Source organism: Tenrec ecaudatus, chromosome 7 (assembly GCF_050624435.1).
Source record: "Tenrec ecaudatus isolate mTenEca1 chromosome 7, mTenEca1.hap1, whole genome shotgun sequence".
NCBI lineage: Eukaryota > Metazoa > Chordata > Mammalia > Afrosoricida > Tenrecidae > Tenrec > Tenrec ecaudatus.
This window is the reverse complement of record NC_134536.1, coordinates 28502065-28508543: the sequence shown is the minus strand read 5'-3', so window position 1 is coordinate 28508543 and position 6479 is coordinate 28502065. Positions and strand designations below refer to the sequence as shown.

Genomic DNA, 6479 nt, shown 5'->3' with positions numbered 1-6479 from the left:
GTGAATTTGTTTGTTTGCTTAATACAAATGGAGCATTATAATTATATCTAGATTTCAGAGATTAAAAAAAATTGGAGAAGCCACCTGCATGTTTGTAGCCCTCACAAGATGGTGAGTGAAGAAGGAAAAATCCTAATAAGGTATTCCTTTGTGTCCTCCTCACACCTTGTGGGGAATCTCTCTGTTCTAGGTAGTGTAGGCAGTATTCAGTTTGATTATCCTGCTCCGGGGCACGTTTCCTATTTCAAAATCAAGCCCATTGCTATCATGTCAAGTAGGCTGCCTGCCAACCCCATGAGTTTCAGGGTTGAATGGCTTCATAACATTTTCCTGACTTGGAAAGAAAGTAGTGATCACCACTTTGGGTTTTGGGGACTACAAATGGGGAAGAAGAGAATAAACAATAAAAAGAGTGTTCTATCTGAGCATTTAAAATCAAAGTAAAAACTTTGCCTGAGGACACCAATAGGTCCCGATGGAGAGACTGTGTGCATGCTTTTTTATATCTGATATATGGAATCTGATAAGCAGTCATTTGCAGAGTCTAATAAAATATTTGGTGGCAATCTTATTTTTGGTAAGTTTAAATTTGCAATTTCAGGTTCCAATATATTTTATTATTATTATTACTCCACACTCCCATTTCTCCTATTTCAATATTATATTCTTAAAGGTCATTGTTGGTCCCTGTAGTATGTTCTAATAAAATTGTTTAAAAGCAAATTAAATTCATTATGAGAATTGAAATAAAAGAGATGTAAGTGTCAAAAATTTAGGGGGGGGGTGCTCGCTTCGGCAGCACATATACTAAAATTGGAATGATACAGAGAAGATTAGCATGGCCCCTGCGCAAGGATGACATGCAAATTCGTGAAGCGTTCCATATTAAAAAAAAAAATTTAGGGGGGGGGAAGAAATCATTCATTTAGTGTCTTACACAGGCTTGTTTATAATAGTGAGTTAATCTACTGGGAGGAATTGCCAAGAGAGGAAGCATTAGTTGAGAACAAAAATCTAAGAATTCAAAAGGATCTCTCCTTTGTAGCACTGCACCATAGTTTATAGCTCTGCATTAATGCCACCGTATTAACTTTTTGAGATCATCTCCAAAAGCATGATAAAGTGGCTGCATAAACAGTTTGATGATTGTAAATGAACCTTATACTACACTCAATATGGAAATTATTATGCAAGAAAGTTGCTAGGTTGTCTGTAGTAAAGCACAAAGAGTTCTACTCATATTCAAACAAACACTTATAAATTTGGGATTACCAACCTGAATATCAGCCAAGCCACCTAATTTTACCACAAAACCCTCATGTGTATGCAATATGCCTGTGTGGAGTAGGGAACCAGTGGAGAGGTCTGAGGGTCCATCCCCAATCCCAACTATGTTGACACCTGCCCCTCCCCCCAGAAGAATTCATTTTAGAAGACGGCACTGAATCTGCAGCTCTGGGAGGGGAGCATGCCTGATCAGAGCACAGAGAGCAAATGGAGGAGGAGGAAGAGAGAGTGAAGCACATCCTGGCCCAACAAGCCTTGACAATGATATTCCCACTCAGAGCAGCCAATTCACAGAGAAGACACATGATCGGCCCTACTATGAGACATGACATCCCTCACTGACTCATAATCCTATAGGGGACAACACTGGAGACACAGTGTGGGAATTCCACCCGATCTGATCCCACCATACCGAGGCAAAACACTACAGGTGTGCAACAGCACAGAAAGGGGAACAGAGGAATGCAGTCCCCAGGGAATACCAAAAATAGACTTTGAGGCCAGGGTTGGTGCCGCAACCGACTCAACTGGAAAATACCCCTAAAGACCAACAAACAGTCCCTGAACTAACTACAAGTTTACTTTCTTGTTGTGTTTTGTTTTGTCTGTCATTGGCTTGTTGGTGTTGTTATTGTTTTGTTTTCTTTTGTTGATTGGTTTTGCTCTGTCTTGAAGATAAACAAGCAGAGCTCTAGCTCAGAAGCAACAAAGCCCACATGGAAGAAGCACACCAGACTGCGGGATCAAGACGTGCAAAAGGGATCAGTTATCAGGCATCGAAAAACAAAAAAATCATATCATTGTGTGCTCATCTTCCTGATATGATAACTGAAGAAAAATGGTGCCTAAGAAAATATGGAGAAGAAAGCTGATGGTGCCCAGCTATCAAAAGATACAGCATCTGGGGTCTTAAAAGCTTGAAGGTAAACAAGTGGCCATCTAGCTCAGAAGCAGCAAGGCCCACATGGAAGAACACCAGCCTGTGCAATCACAAGGCGTCTAAGGGATCAGGTATCAGGCATCACCAGAACAAAAAAAATCATATCATTGTGAATAAAGGGGAATATAGGGTAGACACCCAAAGCCCATCTGTAGGCAATTGGGACACGCCTTTAAGGAAGGGTAGTAGGAAGGAGATGAGCCAGTCAGGGTGCAATGTAGCAATGATGAAACATACAACTTTCCTCTAGTTCCTAAATGCTTCCTCACCCCACTATCATGGTTCAAATTCTACCTTATAAATCTGGCCAGAGCAGACAATGTACACTGGTACAGATAGGAACTGGAAACACAGGGAATCCAGGGTGGATGATCCCTTCAGGACCAGTGGTGGGAGTGGCAATATCGGGAGGGTGGAGGGAGGGTGGGTTGGAAAGGGGGAACTGATTACAAGTATCTAAATATAACCTTCTCCTTGGGGGACAGACAACAGAACAGTGCATGAAGGGAGACTTTGGACAGTGCAAGATATGACAAAATAATAATTTAAATTATTATTTAATTTAAATTATCAAGGGTTCATGAGGGAGGGGGTGGTGGGGAGGGAGGGGGAAAATGAGCTGAAGCCAGGAGCTTAAGTGGAGAGCAAATATTTTGAGAATGATGAGGGCAATGAATGTACAAATGTGCTTTACACAATTGATATATGTATGGATTGTGCTGAGTTGTATGAGCCTCTAATAAAATTATTTTTTTAATGTGCTGAAAAACTCGGCTTATACACAAGTGTATTCAGTCATCCCACTAATATAATGGAAAGTGATATAACAGAGAGATTTCATTATTGGTATGAGAAAATTCTACCTTCTTCCAGAATCTCCTAAAGAATTGAAGTCTTCAAAAGTAGGAAAGGTAGAAGAGCAAAGGGGCTTATATTAATGGACCCTTGGTACCAGGCTTATCCCATATGGAATGGGCCAGGAGGAGGAAAGTTGTTATGAAACTCAATCCCGAGAAAACTGTCTTAATGGGAAAATTATTCTTGATTTAAGTGCTATTTATATCATTCAGTAATTTTTTTAGTGAAATAGCTCATTGTGTTCTTGTGAAGTTCATTTTCATACTGAAACTTGAATTAAATGTATATAGATGAAACTAACTTGTAAACTATGGTACTTGATTCAAATGTGCAAATAGCCATTTGATCTTATGATTGATTTTTGTTGCCTTAATATCTCCATGGAGCACGTGCCTTTTTTCTCAACTTTTGCGACACACAGAGTTGTTAAGGCGACTAAAATCAATAATGCCTTTCTCTCCGCTTGTATTTTCTAGACTACTTGGAAAGAGCCCTCACGGCTGTACATAGTGTTTCGTTATTTTTTCTTAGAAGATGGCTTTGTTTTCAGCCTGACTCAGAAAAAATGCAGCCTCAGACAGAAATGCTTCCATGCCACTGAACATACGTGATAAACTTATGTCCTGGGTGTCCATTTGCTCTTCCACATTTCCTCTTAGATCAGAGATTATTCTTCCCGCTCAGAGTTTACCTCACACCCCAAACTTTCCTAAGCTTCTCTACGTTTTACCTTCTCACGAACCTCAGATGACTGGATGCTCTTTCACGCAGGCAGTCAATCTGTCCCTCAGAAAAGCAGCTCCTTTTAACTTAAAACATACACAATTATCTTCCATATAAAAAACACCTTTATTCTTAATTTCTCCTTCAATACCCTACTCTTTCCGTCCATTAATAACCAAATTCTTGCACTAAAGAAGAGTTTATTTCCTTATTTTCTGTTATTCATCCAATTTGATACTACCTTTCGATTCCTGCCTATCACCTCCAACTCTTAATATCAACAATATTTTCATTTGATATTTTATATGTAACTGTGCTGTAAGCATATAATTCTGTTTATCTATGACAATCACATGTTCCTTCTATGGCCATATTAAGAGATATATTCCAAAATATGTTTCTCACGTTGATCTTTTGACTTATAGAGCTTCATATTTAAGCACCTACTCACTTTGGGTGATCCAAAGCATGACAAACCCTAGAAAGATATGTGGGCTTTTAGTAAGGTCCTGGGTCCAAGTGCTAGGTCTGTTCCTTCCAGATGAAACCCACAAATAAATTTACCTCTGTATTGATGTGCTCATATAAAAATTACAGTTTTATTTTAACTTATTGAACCCAAATAGAATCGATAACTAGACTTGGCCTGTTCTCAGTGTTAGGTGCCTTCAAGTCAGCTGGCTAGACTTGAGAGAGACCCCCAGTACAACTGAAAGAAACACTGTTGGCTTGCAGCTTGCACTTTCTCATCAGCCCATTATTGCCGCCTGGGAAGTCTATCCTTGAGGGTCTCCTTTTCCCCCAACAATTTTCATGGCTAAGTGTGATTTTTTTCCCCAATAAGCATTGTTAATATTATTATTATTTGTCTTACAAAAGCTCAGTTAATTACATAATAGCCAGGTCATAATCATGTTCAAAATAGTCTAATCCCTTACTTCAAAATCACTTTCTTTATGAGTCTCCAAAGTCCAAGATGAACTCTAACAACTGCTCACCTGACTCTCCTTCTTCATCACTCCAACCATTGTACAAGCAGCCTTGCGCTCTTCCGACCACAGGGTGCTCCGTTTATATATCAAATTATTCTTCAAGAAATAAAAATCTATATATTCTCATCTGATATATGGATTCAATTTTAAAACTTCTCTTAAGAAGTTTTAATTTGGTCTAGCCAGACTTGCAAGGTAGAATTAGGATATGATGGGGAGGTGGGGAGGAAACATTTAGGAACTTTGTACTTTTCATCATTGTTACATCGCACCCTGACTGGCTCGTCTCCTCCCTTAGGCCCTTCTGTTAAGGGCATGTCCAGTAGCCTACAAATGGGCTTTGGGTCTCCACTCCACACACACCCCTTCATTCACTATGGCAAGATTTTTTTGTTCTGATGATACCTGATACCTGATCCCTTCAGCACCTCGTGATCACACAGGCTGGTGTGCTTCTTCCATGTGGGCTTTGTTGCTTCTGAGCTTGATGCTAGCTTGTTTACCTTCAAGCCTTTAAGACCCCAGATGCTATATCTTTTGATAGCCAGGCACCATCAGCTTTCTTCAACACATTTGCTTATGCACCCGCTTTGTCTTCAGAGATTGTGTCAGGAAGGTGAGCATCATAGAATGAAAATTTAATAGAAGAAAGTATTCTTGCATTGAGGGAGTACTTGAGTGGGGGCCCAATGTCTTTCTGCTACCTTAATACTAAACCTATAAATATATGCACATAAATCTATTTCCCCATCCTCATACAGGAAATCCGGGGCGGATGATCCCTTCAGGACCAGTGGTGTGAGTGGTGATACTGGTTGCATAGAGGGAGGTGTGTTGGAAAGAGGGAGCAGATTACAAGGAGGTACATGTGACCTCCTCCCTGGGGGAATGACAGAAAAGTGGGTGAAGGGAGACATCGGGTAGGGAAACATATGACAAAATAATAATTTATTATTATAAATTATCAAGGGTTCATGAGGGAGCGGGGAGGGAGGGGAATAATGAGGACCTGATGCCAGGACCTTAAGTAAAGAGCAAATGTTTTGAGAGTGCTAAGGGCAATGAAATGTACAAATGTACTTTACACAATTGATGTATGTATGGATTGTGCTAAGAGTTGTATGAGCCCCTAATAAAATGATTTAAAAGAATTTTTAATTTAATAATAATATATTATTTACCTAGATATCATACCTACAAAGCAAGAGTGAAGAGCTTCATCATAAAATGCATTTGGAGAGTAGTGTGTATTATACCCCTTGATAAAGATTTACAATTAATAACATGTTAAAAAAAGAACTATTCCTCTATTGTTATTTATAATATTCAGATGTATGTGACCACCAAACTTTAAAATGAAATATTATTCATATATTAGGGGAAATATCATTCCACATAATGAAACTATATTATTGTTTTATATAAAAGTATCAGAAACAGAGTTATATTATAGAAAGACAACTGACAGTGTAACATAAAGAAAAAAACCTAATAATTTATATAGTTATTGATAAAGTGGTAGGTAGTGGGAGACATTTAACCTCCTCAGTTTACACACGAGGGAAGGAGAATACTACTCCACACCAGCCCAAGGTCGATCACTACAAGGTAGAAGTCAGCTATATCTCCATCTTCCATCTTTCTTTTACTCTTTTCTGAAAATAACCAGCCCTCCCTAA

At 39.0% G+C, this 6479-nt stretch overlaps 1 non-coding gene across 1 annotated transcript; it reads left to right on the top strand.

Annotated features, from left to right (window-relative positions):
- Positions 1-783: 783 nt before the first annotated feature.
- LOC142453925 (U6 spliceosomal RNA) lies at positions 784-890 on the top strand. The gene has a single exon (XR_012785480.1). It is a non-coding gene; the product is annotated as a U6 spliceosomal RNA (small nuclear RNA).
- Positions 891-6479: the final 5589 nt, after the last annotated feature.